At 51.9% G+C, this 18,386-nt stretch overlaps 4 non-coding genes across 4 annotated transcripts; 1 reads left to right on the forward strand and 3 right to left on the reverse strand.

Annotated features, from left to right (window-relative positions):
- Window positions 1-2,021: 2,021 nt before the first annotated feature.
- TRNAS-UGA (transfer RNA serine (anticodon UGA)) lies at window positions 2,022-2,103 on the forward strand. Its single transcript has one exon. It is a non-coding gene; the product is annotated as a tRNA-Ser (tRNA).
- A 5,606-nt stretch (window positions 2,104-7,709) lies between these two features.
- TRNAR-UCU (transfer RNA arginine (anticodon UCU)) lies at window positions 7,710-7,781 on the reverse strand. The gene has a single exon. It is a non-coding gene; the product is annotated as a tRNA-Arg (tRNA).
- A 5,270-nt stretch (window positions 7,782-13,051) lies between these two features.
- On the reverse strand, window positions 13,052-13,123 carry TRNAQ-CUG (transfer RNA glutamine (anticodon CUG)). Its single transcript has one exon. It is a non-coding gene; the product is annotated as a tRNA-Gln (tRNA).
- Window positions 13,124-16,173: 3,050 nt separating this feature from the next.
- Window positions 16,174-16,255, reverse strand: TRNAS-GCU (transfer RNA serine (anticodon GCU)). The gene has a single exon. It is a non-coding gene; the product is annotated as a tRNA-Ser (tRNA).
- Between the last annotated feature and the right edge of the window lie 2,131 nt (window positions 16,256-18,386).

The following is an 18,386-nucleotide window of genomic DNA, read 5'->3' on the forward strand; positions in this document are numbered from 1 at the left end:
TCCATTATTTCAGCAGCAGCAGGGCAGAGCTGGAGGAGTCGGTGCCTGTACTGGTGGTATTTGATCTCCCAATATTGGAATGCCTGGGGGCCACATAATAACCACAGGTAAGATTACCAGCATACAGTCCAGTGCACCACCCAGTCTGTGCCCGCCAGCACCTCCTTCTCGGCTGTGACTTCATTTGACTTAAACCCTTCTGCTCTGAGTGGAATAGGTCATCTAGAAAAAAGTGGTAGGATCTGAGGGGACACCAGGCAGGAGCCCAAGAGAGTGGGCACAGGACAGCAGGGTGTGAGGGGACTCCTGGCTGGGCACAGGACAATGAGTAGAGAGTGACAGTCTGAGGGGAGGCCAGACTGGGGTGCAGGGTGGTAGGGGAGGTGCAGCAATCCCATTCCAGAGATCACAACAGCCCAGCAACCGCCTTTTTATTGTCCAGAAGGATCCCTTGTTTGCTACTGTCCCATAGGCTACCTAGCACAGTTGGTTAGAGGGTGGTTCTAACATGACTCAAGCCATGTGTTCAAGGGCCCTGTGTGTTGCCAGACAACACTTGGGTGTGTGTGGTTTCACGTTTCCCTTTCTTCCCCCAAATCACGTGAATGTGGGGTTGTTGGCCTGGGGTGGAATAGCAGCTGACAAGTCTGTGGGTTTGCTGGTGGGAGTTCTGGCTGGCCAGTGGGGGTGGAAGAGTGGCTGTTGGGATTTGCCTTAGAAGGAAGGAAATCCCAGCCTGGGGTTGTTAGTGGCCTGGGTTTTGAGCAAAGGTCCCCTGGGCTGGTTTCTCTACATGTGCCCATGGCTCCTGTCCTATTACACACCATCCCTGCTTTCTCTGACACTGTTGAATGCTCCTGAGAAGAACGTTGTCAGCCTTTGCATGGTGTCTAGGTGGCAGCATCCTGCTCCTTTCTTCTCTTTGTCTTCCTCAGCAAGGGGAGGAAAAAGAAGAGCCCACTTGCACCAGACATGAAGTAAACAACTGAGGAGAACTTGCTGAAGACTCCCTATTGTCCTCCTTTCTACCAGCTGAGCTACTGAAATGCAGCACTTAGCCCTCTGGCCACTCCTGTAGCTAGTTCAACCCACCCACGTGTTATGACAAGTGCCACCCAAGTGATGGCATTTCAGGAGAGAGGAAGAAGAATCCAGCTGAGATTCTGTGGGGCACTGGATATCACACAAGTTCCCCCATTGAACTCAGCAACAAACACAGCAACTCATTTCTCTCCTGACAGGGATTTCTGCTTCTATGGCTAGTCTGTGACTGAGCATTCCCTGCTCCTATGAGTTCCTGAAAGTGAGAACCTGCAATACCTTTTAGCAAGACAGGGAACAGTTTTGCAATTAATGAACCAAAAACATCAGCCAACAGCCTTGGCCAGATAGACTGTGCTCTCTGCACTGGCTGCAACGGACAGAGAGGCCCAAAGAGAAACAGACCAAAAGGCTTGTAGGGAGCAAACTAAAGCTTTAATGGAAAGTGACTCCAGCATGTTACAGGGAACACAGCCAGAGACACAGAATCCCACCCAGCCCTGCCCTGCTTTGGGTCACTCCAGGGCACAAGGGCTCACTCCCTGGGATACACTGAGTGCGGGAGCCAACTGGTGGGAGGGAGCTGATGACCTCACATCTGTAGGGCAGGTTAACCACATGTCCCTGAGCTCAGCCCATGCTGGAGGGAGCCGGACAGCTTAAGCAGAACACAGTGTCAGATGGGAGTAGATACGTATATTTGGGGAAGGGATCCTGAGTGCTGCATCCCAGCCATGTGCTTTGTCCATGGTCCTGACTTCCTCACAAATCCAGCCTCCAGGTCAGAGCTGTTCCCGTTCCCTCCAGAGGGCTGGGGGATGGTCAAGGTGCTCTCTTGTGCCATCGCACCTGGCTGAGCACAGAGAGCCCCAAATCCCTGCTATGCTGGGAGCCAGGTTACTGTTTGAATTCTGTGTTGCCAATGACATTGTCTCATTATTGTCCAGTATCCATGATAACAAAATGCTAAGGAGCTCAGAGCTGTGATGACCGAGTGGTTAAGGTGTTGGACTTGAAATCCAATAGGGTTTCCCTGTGCAGATTCAAATCCTGCTCACAGCGAAGCCTCCCTTTCACCCCCACCCAGGGCAATTCATCCACACGCACCCTGTGTGCGTGGCAAATGCAAGAGGCTGGGTCCCTAATCCTGTTTCACAAAGGCTGGCTGTTTCGGGGGAGAAATGCCACAGTTGTGATGTGGTCGGTGCTCCAGCACAAGCTGGCTGCTTCCACCTGCTGTGAGCAAAGCTCCAGACAAGTAGGCGTCTCTCCCATGCCCAGCTCTGCTCTGCTTCTGCAATGCTGTCCTGCTCTGCTCTGTCTCTGCCTGCACCCGTCTGCTTCATTCTCCTGTGTCTGGTGGTGTCTGCCTCCACCAGTCCCTGCCCCACCTTCTCCCCTGGGGCCACCTCCTGCTCCGCTCACACAGGAAATAGTGGCAAGGGCCTGGCCATGGTTCTCATAGCCCCACTGACAGTGTAGGACTGGGGGGGAGCCTGAAGGGGGGCAGAGGAACCTCTAGGGGAGAGCCTGACAGCAGGGAGAGGCAGGTGCAAAGTGGACAGAGGGGGCTGTGGGGTGAACAGGGTAAAAGCTGGGATGTGGTTGGCTGACCCATCTAAGATGGTGTCTTCTGGTCACAGCCGTTTCTGGAGATGGGAGTTCAAGCTGCTGGATGGGGAGGGGCGTGGGCCAGGCCAGTGAGTGGCTGAGGCATGGGCAGGCCAGCCCAGTGGAAAATATTGGGGTAACAAGGAGGTTCATAGTTGACTATAGTTTAACATCCCACTTGGTGCAGTGCCAGGGTTGGGGGCTGCTGGTGGGGGAAGGTAGCACAGATTAGAAGGACCCCCCCCTTTATTAACACAGCCTGTCCACTCCGATACCAGGTCAGACTTGCCTTTCAGGGTCTGGCAAAGTGGGGTGTGAGGGCAGGAAGGTTTCAGCCACAGCAGTGGCCTCCCTCAGAGCAGCTGAGGTGAACACAACAGCAAGGCCCCTTTGGGTTTGGTCCATGGGAGGCCTGTGTACCAGTGGGGGATGCAGGCTGATTTCTGGGAGGTTCCTCTAATGCTGAGACTCCGTCCCCACCACTTACTGATGGGAGCCCAGAGAGTCTCTGCTCATTGCAAAATGGCATAAGAAGCACAACATCTGCCTGCCAGAAAGGAGGGCTCAGGCGCCGCTTTTCTGTGTGGCCAATTGGACACAGTGTTGGACTTCGGATGAGACCATTGGTGGTCTGAGTTCCTATGTGGTCCTACTTGCTCTACACTCACTCTGTGCAGCCTTTGCCCACAGACTGCAACCTTCTCCTTGGCTGCTCTGAGCAATGGTTTGGCTCCAACTGGACTCTGGGAAGCAGTCGCTGGTCAGGCATGAGCCTTGGCTGCTCCCACTGAGCCATTACCTTTCTGGACTTGCTAAAGAAGGTGGGGGGTAAATCAGGCTTGTGTGTTGGGCAGTTTCCCTCTTCCAAATGGTGCTCATCCTTGTGCTGCAGGGAGCTCATTTACTAGCCCCTTTGCAGCCCTGGGGTTTCTCTGCTTCTCATTCGAAGGTGAGAAACCTCTTGAGGCCACATCTCCTGCTCTGCTGCCAAACTGAGTCCCATAAGCGGGAGCGGTGACGGAGCTGCTGAGGAGCTGGCTCTGCTTCCTGCCGTCTCCTGACACTGGGAGCAGAGAGTCCGCAGCTGGACCCATGCTGGTTGAGGGGAGGCTTTCAGTCAGTTTGTGGCCTGCCAGAGTCACAAGAAGAGCCTGGCTGGGGGTGTCTGTGGCTGTCTGCGGGCCAGGTGTGATGGTGAATCCTTGAACAGTGTGTGACACACGTGATTTTGGGAGAAAGATTGTGCACATGCTGGGAGAGGAGCAGAGCAGTCCCAGAAGCAGGCAGCTTGTAAGCCACGACCTTTAGACAGGCTTACAACTGGGTTCAGCAGTGAAGGGGTAACAAGCCTGCACTGTGGTGGGGCAGGGGAAACTGAGGCACTGCACCTCATGACCTTGGTGGCTAAATGCCAAGCAATATATCCACTCCCAGACACTGCTACCTGCATTCTAGGGGCTCTTGTTCCCACAGGGGAGTGCACCAGACAGAATGAATCAGTTTCCCAAATATGGCCAGAAAAATCAGATGAATAATCAGAGAGGTGTCAAGGAAAATGAGTAGCATTGTCCCCTCAGTGGTGTAACATGGAAGAGTCTGCACCTCCCTCGGCCCCACTCAATTCGAGGGCCGGGAGGAAACATTTTCTGCAAAACTATCCAGAATTATAGCTTCTGCTCTGCATCCTTCCAGTGGTCTGACCATTGTGGGAGGGCAGCAGCCCACAAGGGTCACCAGTTGCAGCCCTCACACCGTCCTCTTCAGCCACCAGAGGACAAAGGCCACATCCGTGTTCCCTCTGACATTGCCCATCCTCGGGCTGGTGGAATTTCCTTTAAGGTGGGATGAATTTTTTAGGGGCAACACCAATGCTGGGGTCATGTGCAGATTTGCATCATGGGTACAGATAAACATCCTTACCTATAAATACATGTTTGGAACAGATCAAAGGTACGGAAGACAAACACATCTAACCGGGGGATAACTCACAAGGAGCAATGCTTCTAATAGTTATTTCATGTGATGTCATATTAAAAAGAATATTAATGCCCCATTTCGGTACCTCTATTTGATCACCCTTTCTTACAGCTCCAGCTGTTAAACACACCCAGATGGAGCACTCTGAAAATGGCTCTATAAATAAATCACAGACATGGCCATTCAGTGAAACATAAAAATCCACCCCAGAGCCCCAATGGAAACACCTCCTCCCACAGACCACTAACTCTCCACAATCTCCACTGCAGCTGCTCTCAGAAATGAAGTATCTGCCTAAGCACCGCATGCTACAGACCTCTGCAGTTACAGAGCCACCCGTTACATGGATATCACCTGCCCACAGTGCTTAATGAAGCTGAGTCCAGGGAGTTGACGCAGCCAGTAGAACCTGTTCAGAGGACATCAGGCACTGCAAAGCCACAGGAACCTCCCTGTCCAGAGCAGCCAGGCCACTTAGTCAAGATGCCCCAAGGGCTCAGCTTGAGCTGGAAAATGTCATTTTGGCATTATTAGCAGCATTGTCTGAACAGCTCAGCCAGCCAGCTGGTAGGAACGGGTCTTACAAGTGTCGTCTTAGGAAAGGAGCTGGGGAGCTGCAGGGACATATGGACTCAACAGTGAGGCGGCTGGGGCAGGGCTTTATCTCATACCCTGGGGAATTAGCTCAAAAGGTAGAGTTAATTGTATTGCTTTGCATGCAAGAGGCAGTGGGATCGATGCCCACGTTCTCCAATAAGAATTGCATTCTCCAGCCTTTTCTTCCAATGCAATGTGAGACCAGAGCCCCTTCCTCTTACAGCTGGGTTCCCCCCACGGAACCTCTCAATGTGGAGGCAGGATTTGGGGCTGTCTGCGCTTAGCTGTGTGCAAGGGTACAGGAGAGCTCTTTGAACATCTCCTCTCCCACCTGCTGGGAACTCACACACTTTTGCTCTGGAGGCAATATTTGAAAGAGGAAGTCAGGACCATGGACTACCTCAGGTGAGAGAAAGTGGTGATGCACATGTGAGCCGTGTACCTAATATGGTAATACACTTGGAGCGGGTAGGAGTGAGTTGCATGTGGGTCACTTTGGTGGGCAGGTTTAGTGCTGCATTCGCAGAAGGTTCTGGAGTTGGGGTGACAGCTGTGGGGTCTGCTCCTGCGGGCTCTGTGTCTGTGGGTAGGAGAGCAGGCAGGAGAGCAGCTGCTGGGTGAGCTGGGAGCAGCTGAGCTCAAGAGCAGGCAGCAGACTGAGGTCCCTCCGCTGGAAGCACGTTGCAGCAGGTGGTGATGGAGTTACCCTCTGTCAGGGAATATGGGCCGTGTTAATGTTGTGCTCAGGGCAGCAGAGAGAGGGGACAGGCAGGGTTTGAGGGGACACCCAGCAGGGGCCTAGCGCAACGGGTGAGGGGCAGCAGGGTCTGAAGCAATTCCTAGCCAGGGCTCAGGGCTGGGGGGAATGGGAGACAGAGTCTGAGGGTGGGTGGATGCCAGGTCATGCATTAATCAGCTAAGCCACAGAGCCCATCGCCATTGCTAAAACCCAGGCACTACTGGGAATGGGACCCAGGCTCCTCTGCTTCTAAGACACGCGCTTCAACCAGCTAATCCACAGACCCTCAAGGACCAGTGGCTCAGTGCTCACTGGTGGCCAATGACTCCCATACAATTTCCTTCATTCTTTCCCTGTTCAGTGTGAAACAGCTTAGTTGCTGTAGACAAACTCCACACCCATCTAGTGCACCATCTCCCCATTCTCTGTGGGCTCGCCTCTCCTGTTTGAACCATTCATAATGTTAAATACCAGGGTCTTGATTTTTCTTTCCTCCTGCATTCTGCAGATATACTCAAATTCCTGTAACTTCCATTGCATAACCTGCTGCAGTAGGTTTTCTTTCAGTTTCTTCTTTCTGTAGAATTCCTCATAGGTGATCTTCAGCATCTCTCCCATTATCAGGATCTTTTTATAACAGCTCCTCTCAAATGCCAATATCCTTCTCTTTGAATCTTTCCTTATCACCCATGTCTCACAACCGCACATCATGCTGCTGAATACACACGTGTTCAAGACACTCAGCTTTGCTCCTAAGATAATTGCTTTGTTTCTTCAGTTCTCATCCATTGCCTTCAGACACGCACTTGCTTTCACAATTCAAGTCGCTATTTCCTTCTCACAGCCCAGAGCATATGTTATGTTGCTTCCCACATATGTGATCTTCTCTACTTCGATCCCATCTGCACTGATCACCCTTCTAATTTTCTAATCTACATATATCATTGTTTTTGTATAACAATGTTCATAATCCGTCTTTACCACTTCCCTTCCTCATTTAGCACCTGCACCATTCTTGTTTCCTTGTTTTCATCATCTTCAATGAGAACTATATTATCCACAAACCTCAGCTTGTAGATTATCATCCCGAGCAGCTACTCCGTCTACTTTTTCCTCCATCTTGTCAAGATGCATGATGAAGATACTTGTTATAACCAAATGCCCATCCCTCCACACATTCTTACCACTGCCTGAGCATTGTTGTTGATACCTGTCAACAACCGATCAGTCTGCTATCCCCTCCCTGTGACTCCAACAGCGCCCAAGTCACTTTCTGATCTATCCTGTCAAATGCCTTTTGAAAATCAACAAAGCTACTGCAGATGCTGGAGTACCTCTCCAGGCGCGAGCCTGGGCAATTTTGTGGGACCCTGGGCTGCCCAGACTCCAGTGTCCCCCTCTCGACTTTACTGACATCGTCCAAAGGAGAGGATAACCTCTACGTCTGGTACCAGCTCAGCTGCAGAGACTGCCAGGTCAATGCCAGAAGTTGGCACAGAACTGCCTAAGGACTCCCCTCCGGACTTTCTGTCTGGGTTTACTCCCTCAGCCTTGCACCTTACCAGGATAACCCACAAGGCAGTGGGGCGGGTTGCACAGAAGCTATCCACAACCTTTAGCTGACAGAACTTGGCTCACACCAAGCATGATAGCTTAAAAAGCCAAGACACTTCCCATTTCACCAAGGAGCAGGTCATCTCCTCTCTCCGCTTCCAACAGAGAAATTAAAAGCAATAAGTTAACCTGTGTTGACTGGGAATTGAACCCAGGGCGACTGCTTAGAAGGCAGCCATGCTAACCACTACACCACCACCATCTCCTTGAAAACCATGTGCTAAAATCAGGAATAGGAATGACAGAGCATGTGTCTTCAACCCCAGGTTTTCCTTTGATATATTGATATTGTAGAAGCTCGATTCTCTATCACTCACAGGGCACCAGGGGGGCTAGACAATCAAATGTGCCAGATAGAAGACTTACCTACCCTGAATGCAAACCCAGCCACACCTGACAGATCGGCTCATGTCCTTCAGTACATTTTCTCTGATTTCTACTAAGCAGTCTCCAAGCATATAGAAGAACACTGTCCCACACACAAAGGAAATCTGCCTCCCTGAGTGATGGTAGCTATGTGAGTGGGAGAAGGTAGGTCAGTGGGGAAGATCTGGTGTGCGCCTGAGGAGAGAAAGTTTAAGCAACACCCATTTGAAAAACTACTCTGGGCTGGGACAGAAAAAGGAGCCTGGGGAAGAAGGGTTTGTCTTACAGGGATCTGAAGATTAGCGATTCAAGCAAGAGTGAAATATGGATGTCAGCCAGGGATAGAGTGTTTGATTTCAGGTAAAGTGATCTTCTTTCTAATCCATGCTCCCCTTTTCAAAGGCAGCCACTTGTATGACAATAGTTGTATCACCTTTCCCAACATGCTCTGGATTTCTATAGTGTGGGGATCCTGAAAATGGAAATGAACCCTTAACATTTGTCAGTGCCAATGCAGATAAACCTAGCAAACCCCTCCCTTTGTTGAAATCTGGCTACACAGCGAAACTGACAGTTGAGACTGACATGAAGAATTTTGGGTCTTATTTCCATAAAGAGGTGCTCATTCAGAGTCTATCAAATACATCACTTCCAGCAGGAAAGGTCTCTGCACACTTTGTAAATGTGTGTGTCGAGAGGATGTCATTTATTCTGGGAATTCACAGCCAAGGCCTTTATGTCCTCCCTCAGCTAGATATTCATACACATGCACCACCAAGCTCCCCAGTCTCTGCATTTCTGTTAATTCTCTGCAGGCTGTTTATTGTAAAAGAAAAATTAACCCTTTTCACCTTTTGGGGGCTTCTAAGAAATGTTGCCTTACAGCCAGGTGGAGGTGGCAGCAAGATGGGCTGGGCTCAATGTCTAGGGGAGAAGAGTGGTAGAAATGGGGCAGGAAGGAGTGTCCTGAGAGGTGAAACAGCTGGAGGGTGGCATGGAGTGCAGGGTGCCAGCCTGGCAAGAGTCACAGGTGCCCCAAGGAGTAACATTTGGTTGGTCCCGGAGTGTAAAAAGCAGTACTCAGGAGTCTGATCTCTGCAATCTGAGTTCAAATCTCAGTGGACGGCTGGTTGGTTGTGTTGTTGCTGTAAATCTTTGTCTCTCCAAAGCTTGGGCTTCTTTATCCACAGGTGCACCTGAGGAAGTGTTTTTCCCTCCTGTTTAATGAGTGAGGCCCACGGGAGCTACATCGGTCTCTGACTGGGCTGAGTCACCAACATGGCTGCAATAGGTTGAGGCCCTGCAACTTCCCAGTCTGTGAAGAGATACCTGAGGAGTGAGCTTGTGTTTTTCACAGCTTCTCCTGATTGCCACACAATTGTTGCCAGTACCTGGAGCTGCCAGGCAATTCCTATTGCACACGTGGCATTTAAAGGAAGGACCATCCAGAGCAGGCTAAGAAAGTCAGGGGACAGCAGGTGAGAGGCTTGAGGGCAGCTGTGGGGAGCATATAAGGTCACAGAGCTTGAAACCATCTCCTTGGCATTATTAGCAGCACTGTCTGAACAGCTCAGCCAGCCAGCTGGTAGGAACTGAGCTAACAAGGGTCATCTTAGGAAAGGAGCCAGGGGAGTGAGAGGGACCTAAGGAGTCAGCAGTGAGGTGGCTGGGGAAGAACACTTTCCTTTCCAGAAGGGAATTAGCTCAAATGGTAAAGCACTTCTTTTGCATATAAAGGGTTGTGGGATTGATACCCACATTTTCCAATGAAACTGATGTTGTTGTAACTTCCTGCCCAAGGTGAGCTGCTTTTGACCCCCCATTCATGAGCCACTGCGGTGACCGTGCCGTGACCGAGGAGTCACTGCAATGATGATCCATTTTCCACAGCTGTCAGAGGTGCCGTACGCAGAAGAGGGAGAAAGTGGGACTGGGTGAAGGACTGTAAGATTATGTAGATGGAGGCCAGGATTTTGCAGTAGAGTTCTGTGGCTTGTTGATTTTGGCTCCAAAGCGGAGGGCAAGGCTGTGCACGGCTAAGGATGTAGATGTGTATTTGTAGAGGCAATGACAATGGGTCAGGTGCCTGTACCCAGCCCCGCTAGAGCTGGAGAAGATCTTACACTGTTGCAAGAGACAAGGTCGGGTTCTTGTCAAGGAGTCTCTTCCACAATCCAAGGCAGCACTTTCCCGAGAGTGACCATGTTTCCGTTTGCTGAATACGGGACGCCCATAAAATTCCTCAAGTTTGAGCAAGTTCAGTTGGATTCCAGCAGAACGCAGCCTGCAGGGTCACAGGCTCACCCCAGATCTCTGTCAGGGTTCCCATCAGAATGTGCCCAGCAGCAATTTTTGTAATGTGTGTGGGAGGAGAGGGACAGGAGCTGCTTCGAGCCACAGCATATGGGGTGGGTGGGAGGGATGACTTGGCCCATGGCTTTGCAAAGCTCTTCTTTTCTCCCCACCCTCCACTGTGGCTGGAAACAAGTTGTCCTTTCTCGTCTGCACAGAGTCAAAAGGCAGCAAAGAGCTCCAGGCTGCTGGTGTGCACCGACATAAGCCAGCCAGCTCCTGTCCCCAGCTCCAGTGTGGACAGGCATTCTGTCTGTACTGTCCGTGCGCCTGGATCATTTCTGTGTTTCCAGTTTCCATAGGCTGCTTTCCAGGTTGGGTCTATCACAGAGGGGGCATATTGCCTTCTGCCCTGGAAATGATCCCGTGTGCTGATTCTCAGCCAGTCATTCCCAGGCTGCTCTGTGGAGCACTGGTGCTCCATGCAATGGGAATGGCCGTTCTGGGAAAGAATTTCCATGCTCGTGACATTTTTCCTCCTCAACTATTAACTAAGAAGTGACGTGTCTCTACAAACCCTGATGGGTTTGAATCGTATTTCGGAGGGCCGGGACCAGCAGCTTTCTGCCCTGCGTGGGCTTGTTTTGGTGGGGGGCTACCAAGTGGGAAGAGGAAGGAGGCACTAGAAGCACTTAGCCGCTGGCCTGACACTGCCTTGGAGAAGAGGGAATAAAAACACACCTCCCCCTGGAGAACGTGGGCATCAGTGCTACTGTCTCTCTCATGCTGAGCAAGCGCTCTACCACTTGAGCCAATTCCCCTCGGGCTGAATGAGCTCTTCTGACCCACTGAACTCATTCCAGAGGCGACAGCGTTCCTGCAGCTGCCTCATGGCTGGGGCTCGGGCACACAAAGTTACGTCTGCACAGTGGTAGTCCTGAAGTTTGACATAGGACTTATCAGTAGGACTGACGAAACCCACGGAAGCATCTGCTCCTAAATAGCTGCTCGTCTGTGAGGCGCCAAAGGACTTCTTGTTGTTTTTATCAGCTACTGGCTCTTTGCTGAAACGTGGTCCTGAAGAGCACCCAGAGCTTCTTTTCTGAGGGTGGTCTCAGGGTGCGCTTCTTGCTCAGGATGAGAAAGCTCCAGGGTTCCAAAGCCCAAACTAGCCCTTCTTCTGCCTTTCTCTGACAGTGTGTCAGGACAAGTGGGGGCTGGTGTCCTTGTGTGTGTTTTTCTTCCCTTCATTTGCTCAAGATGTGGCCCCTGCTGTGATGACACCTGTCCCGTTTGCTGTGGCAGCACCTCTCACTGGCAGAAGCTGCAAAGGTCCAGCTTTTGACTCAGCATTTTTCTGGATAACTTGGCATTTCCCCCCTCCTGGGACCAAGTCCTTCAATTCTCTGTCACTTCCACAGTGACCCTGCAGTCTTCTCATTCCCTGCCACAGGCCTGGTCCACACCATGACCTCAGTGGCAGCTGGGGGAACCTAGGCCCATCCTCCCTCTGGTTCCAGCCCCGGAGGGACCCTACTCCCAGCACAACTGGGCTTTCCCCTCCCAGCTCTCCCAGCTCCTCCCTGGACTCCTTCCTACACCTCCCCCTTCAGTTGGCTGCACTGGCTCTGAACCCTCAGCCACTCAAGTGTCACTCTGTGAATGTCTTGTCTCTTCACTCTCAAGGCCACCTTCTGACCCATGGCAGTGTTGCTGGTGTTAGCCTGCCTCACTCATGGCTTGATTTAGGGGGCTCTGGGCCAATGCATGCAGCCAATGCAAGCCCAGCTTCCCCGACACACTCACTGCCATGTGGTGTGTGTGCGCCCAGGGACAGGATTGGACTCTGGGGTGTTAATGATACGACTGTCAATGGTTGTAGAGGGACAGTGGAGCTGCACAGGCCAGAGCCCAGATGAGGCCAATTCTCTCTCTCAGTAGTCGGTTGCCCTACAGCACCCGAGGCAGAGGCCCAGGCCAGGCAGCTGCAGGGACATTAGCTCAGCACAGGTGCCCACTGAGTGTGTGTCTACAGGACAAGGGGAGCTCAGGGGAGGAGCAAACAAGTGCACAATAGCACAGGGGGCCTCTTTAAACAGCCACACCTGCCCCTCGGGTGTCCCCAGCCAGCCAAGGAGTGTCAGAAAGGTTCCTGGAAGTGCTCACCTTGGGATGTTTCAAAAGCCCAGGCACCACTCAGGTGAGGTGGCTGAGGGGAAAAGGAAAAGGATTGCTAATGTGTTGTACTATGGTACCAACTATGGTACGGCCACATCTCGAGTACCGGTTCTGTTCAATATCTTCGTCAATGATTTAGATATTGACATAGGAGTGCCACACTCCCCCCTGCTAAGCAGGGCCCCAAACACACCTGGGGAGCGTGATGTCTCAGCCAGGCAGAGGGGAAAGGACAGCTGTGACTTAGCTGCAGACAAGGGCATGGGAATATGCCTGGGAGGAAAGGCCCTTTCCCCAAGGCTGCCTCAGGGGCTCTGGTTTCTCCCAGCTGCTGGGCTGGGCTGGGCAAGGGGCAGACATTTGCCCTGGGGAAATGAATGTGGCACTCCCCTCTCTCTGCCCTTGACAGCAATCCATCTATTTGCAGCACCTGCCACAGATCCTCCTGAATTCCTGGAAGGGCTGCTGTGTTCTTGAGGCTGAACTTATTGCAGGTATGTTAGCGAACCAGCCCAACAAGAGACCCAGCTCCAGGGAGCCTCATTCCTCAACCAAGAGGAAGAAATTGTCACTCACAGGCATGAAGAGTCCCCCTTCATTTACAGAGAGGGAAGAGATTTACAGTGAACAAACAGAAGGTCCCACTGAGATTTGAACTCAGATCACAGGATTCAGAGTCCTGAGTGCTGCCCATTACACCATAGGACCTGTCCCTTGGTTTTTTTCTCAGCTCCTGTAACTCTTTTTAAGCTGGCACCCTGCAGCGCTTGCCACCCTTCAACTGTTTCGCCGCTCAGGACACTGCTTCCTGCCCCATCTCTGCTGCTGTCCTCCCCCAGACATCAATCCCTGCCCTTCTTTCTGCTAAGACCAGAGACACTAGACAGGTTCATTATTCTTTTAAAGTAACCAGCCTGGAGAGAACTAACGGAGAAGCAGAGACTGGAAAGGCTGGTGGTGATTGTTGAGGAATATCTGGGTGAGGGAGGATACAATAACCCTGGCTCTGAATTCACACACATTTAAAAGTGCGCAGATACATGTGGCTGAATGTGATACATTTTATAGACTTTTAGTGAGCACCTCTTTGTTCACATCACTCTCTCTTGTCAGCTGAGGAAAGGGTTTGCTAGGGTTATATGCATTGGCAGTAGCAAATGTTGAGGGTTCATCTCCATATGAGAAATACACGTAGAATAGAAATGCAGAATGTGATGGGAAAGGGAGGTCTTTAGATTTGAACAAAAATCTCTTAAACTGTATTTAGACAGTCTACCACTGAACTATACCACCACACAAAGAGTGCCCCTTGGATTCCTTCATCTTCAGCCCCCTGCAGGGCAAACACTGTTTCTCCCAGCTTCTGTCCCTTCCCCGGCCCACAGTGGTTTTCCAAAGGGGGTTTGATTAAACTTTGTTTCTCGATGCACATATTACAGCACATCCCCTGCTTCTCTGGCTTCTCCCACTAACAGAGCTACAGCCACTTAGGGAGACAGATTACCAGCATGTGTGGGGCACCTCTCTCTCATCTGCTTGGAGCATCATCAATCACTGCAAAAAGAACCTGCTGAAGGACACCCACCAATCAATCAGATGCTGCTGAGTTTGCAGTCAGTGGCAGTAATTTCTCTATCTGGCACTTTTGATGATCCTGCAGCTTGCTTCCTGGGGATGGTTAGACTGCAGCTGCTATTTAGGGACACAGAGGTACAGACATTTCAGTGCTCTACTCTAGTTCTGCTCCCACTCCTGCAGAGAGGGCGAATGGAACCTTTGCAATTGGCCCACAGTTCAAATAAGGTATTTCCAGATGAACCACGCAATTGGCCAGGCACAAATTGCGCCAGTTATTTTGAGACACACCTGCAGTCTAACCATAGGTGCTCAGTGTCTTTCCTCTTCCTTTTTGGCTGCCACCCCCAAAAAAGCCATGCAGCGGTGAGGGCCTCTGAGCTGTTGATCCAGCCTTGGCTGTGATTGAGCTTAGCTCTGAGGTGTACAAAGCGGTGAGCTGCTCGTGTTTCAGTAGTACAATGGCTTGGGGCCAATATTGCAAAGAAAAGTTCTGAGTTCAAGTTTCCTCTACTGTACCAGATGCTGTTTGGGAAAAAGGGGCTTTTGAAATCCAGGGGAGTGTTTTGAAGGGTCCCCTATTACACTCACAGCGTGTATTCTGAAAGCAGCACTTTCAAAGCAAGAGTGGCTGCCATTATGTTAATGAGGTGCTGCACATTCACGGCAGTGCCTCATTAGCATCTGGCAACGTGGCTCATTACCACAGCGCCTCTCAAACAAGAGGCTAGTGTGGCCAGAGCCTCTGTGAACTCCCAACCAAGGCTGTTGTGGCCTCCCTCAGCTAGATATTCCCACCCAATCACCACCGAGCTTGCCAATCTTTGCATCTCCATGACTTCTTTCCAGACTGGTAACTGGAAAAGCAAAGAAAAGAAAAATGAGCTCTGGGGGCTTCAGATAAATGTTCCCCTCTGGCCAGTTGGCGCGAGTAGCAACAAGGGTTGGGAGCGATGTCTGGGAGTGGGCAGGGGGAGATGGGGCAGGAAGGAGCACTCAAGGTAAGTGACTCCCCTGGCATTTTACAGCCTTTCAGCACAAGACAACCCCAGCTGCCCCAGCTCTGAGAGCAGTACCTGGATGTGCTGGTGGCTGAGTGCCCTGGGCTGGGGCTGGGAAGTAGCCGTGTCAGCGTCTCACTCAGGTCAATGCTGGAAGGGAGTTTAGCCCATGAAAACAGCCCAGGGGCAGGGAAGTGTTTCCGTGGACTCTCCGGCATTTCAGTGGGTCTGGCTGCTTTGGAGCCAGGACACTGACCAGTCCTGCTGCAGTCGTTACCCCAGCGGGGCTTGGGGGTTCCAGTCTCAGACACAGCACACAAAGCCGCCCTCAGCAGCACTGCAAGAGCCACCCCACAGTGTGGCAGCCGCCATGTGCGGTTTGACCTGAAAGCCCAGAGCTGCTCCTTTCCCACAAGGACAGGAGTGTCCCAGGGGGCCTGGAGTTCTGGCCTGTCACCAGCATGTGAATCTTCAGAACATCCATTGTGGGTTAGAACAAAGGTCCCTCCAGTCCCATGTCCTGTCAGGGCCAACACCTGGTGCTGCAGAAGGTAGCAGCCCGGCACCCCTGGGAGCTGAACCCAGCAGCTCCTGTGTGCTCCTTTCAGCTGTGGAGCAGGAAATATGTCCCAAAGAGGCTTTTCCCCAGCTGCTGAGAAGCACAGAAGAATTCAGGGCTTGCTCAGGGTGAGACAGTTGAATGGAGACCTGCCCCAGGCCCTGTGGCTGGATCTATTGCTGTCAGGGGCAGAGAAACATTCTTTCCCCCTGGGCAAGTATCTGCTCTTTTCCCAGGTGTGCACTGCCCAGCCCAGGAGCTGGGAGAGACCAGAGCACTGCATCAAGCCTTGGGGAACCAGCCCTTCACTCAGAGGCAGCTGCACCTGTGCCTGGCCTGAGCTGAGTCAGGGCTGCCCCCTCCTTGCCAGGGAACTACACCCCTGGCTGTGTTTGGGGCCCTGCTTAGCTCCAGGCAGCAGCACTGCAGGGGGCAGAGGTGAGTGGAGCTGACACTGGAGTCAGGCTTGGCACTTTCAGGGCAAATGAAATCATCCCACCCCCACCTCTGGCAGCCAGAGCTCAGCTCAGCCTCACAGAGGTGTCCTGTGCTTGGAGGCAGGAGGCTCAGCTGTGGTGGAAGTAGCATCCCAATATAAGGCTGGAAATCAACAAAGAAAGATGCGATGAGGATGGGATTTGAACCCATGCGTGCAGAGCACAATGGATTAGCAGTCCATCGCCTTAACCACTCGGCCACCTCATCTTCTCCTGTTATGTGTTTTTCATATGTCCCAAAGTCAACCCTGCCAGGAACCTTTCTGCAACTCGCTGGTTCGCCAGGGACACAGGATGGGCAGATTTGGCCTGGCAGTGGTACTCTCACTCCTGTTCCCTGCAGTGCGGCTTCCTGGGGTGAGCAGGGCCCCAAATACAGCCGGGGTGCAGCACCCCAGCCAGGCATGGGGACAAGGTTGGGGGCAGCCTTGGCTCAGCTGCAGCCACTGACATGGGCAGCTACCTCTGAGAGAAGGGCCTGTCCCTCAGGCTGGCTCAGGGGCTCTGGTCTCTCCCAGCAGCTGGGATGAGCTGGGCTGTGCACAGCTGGGAAAGGGGCAGACACTTGCCTGTGGGGTTGAATGTCACACTCCCCTCTCTCTGACACTGAGAGCAATAGATCAGTCTGCAGCACAAGCCACAGGGCCTGAGGCAGGTGTCCATGTGGCTGTCCCACCCTGGAAACCCTGGGGTCCCTGCTCAGCAGTGCCCACAGAAAGGCTCTTAAGAAATAACATAAGAACATCGCTGCCCTTACCCAGTCGATAAGGTGAACATAAGAACGGCCGTACTGGGTCAGAGCAAAGGTCCATCTAGCCCAGTATCCTGTCTGACGACAGTAGCCAGTGCCGGGTGCCCCAGAGGAGGTGAACCGAAGACAACGGTCAAGCGATTTGTCTCTTGCCATCCGTCTCCCGCCTTCGACAAAAGGCCAGGGGCACCATCCCTTACCCCTTGCTGATAGCCACCTATGGACCTCACCTCCAAATATTTATCAAGCTCTTTTTTAAACTCTGTTCGAGTCCTGGCCTTCACAGTCTCCTCTGGAAAGGAGTTCCACAGGTTGACTGTGCCCTGTGTGAAGAAAAACTTTCTTTTATTTGTTTTGAACCTGCTACCCATTAATTTCATTTGGTGTCCTCTACTTCTTTTAGTATGGGAACAAGTAAATAACTTTTCTGTGTCCACTTTCTCCACTCCATTCATGATTGTATCTACCTCTATCATATCGCCCCTCACTCTCCTCTTTTCTAGACTAAAAAGTCCCAGTCTCTGTCGCCTCTCCTCATGTGGGACCCCTTCCAAACCCTTTGTCATTTTAGTTGCCCTTTTCTGAACCTTTTCTAATGCCAATATATCTTTTGTGAGGTGAGGAGACCACATCTGCACACAGTACTCAAGACGTGGGGATACCATAGCTTTATAAAGGGGAAGTATGATAGTCTTATTTCACCCACTGCCATTTTCTCCCTCCCCTGCGTACAACACCACTTACAGCCGTGGAAGGTCACAGCTTTAGATCAGAGCTCCCATCCGGTGAGGAACTTTCTCTTGTGCCTGTCTCCCGCCAGAGAAATCCCCATGCAGTGATGGGCCGGGTGCAGCTCAGCGCCAGTGGAGCCAGTGTTAGCTCAGGGAAGGGTCACTGAGGAGCTGTTAACTCTACCCCTTTCTAAGGGTGGGCAAACCCCATTTAGAGACCATCCCCAGTTCAACTGAAGGGGGGCCTGATCCTCACTGCATCCGGAAAAGTTATGGGAAAACCAAAAGGAGCATCCATGTCACTTTTCCACTTTTCCCTAACCAACCAGACCCTGCATAACCGAGAGCAGCCTCAGCACGGCTCTCAGGTGTGCTCACCTGTCACAGCTCACTGGAGGCCTCAGCATCAGTGGCTTATCAAAGGGCAGCTATACCCACATCTCTGTGGTTGCTGTCATCATTGAGAGCATGAGAGAGTGCAGCCCACAGGAGTGTTTTGTTCTCACGAGTGCTTCCCAGAAGCTGAGTGCTTGAGTGGCCATCCAGGAGAAATTCAAATGCTGCCCAGCTGATTAGCAGAGCACCCACAGCCGGCAGCATGTGTTTTTATTGGCGGTGCCCATCCACACATGTCTCAGTGGACATAAAATTTGTTCTGCACATGGAAAGACAAAATTAAAATTAATGCCGCCTCACTTCCTTGTCAGCCTTTCCCGTCCCTCCCCTCGGAAGGGCAAGTCATTTCCTATAGGGCTCATTCCCTCCCCCACACTCTGCTGTCTCTGTTCATGGCATCTCGCCCGCAGGCTGCTCTGAACATGCTCACCAAGTGCCAGGCCTTGGGGTACGGCGGAGAC

This window comes from Carettochelys insculpta, chromosome 33 (assembly GCF_033958435.1).
Source record: "Carettochelys insculpta isolate YL-2023 chromosome 33, ASM3395843v1, whole genome shotgun sequence".
NCBI lineage: Eukaryota > Metazoa > Chordata > Testudines > Carettochelyidae > Carettochelys > Carettochelys insculpta.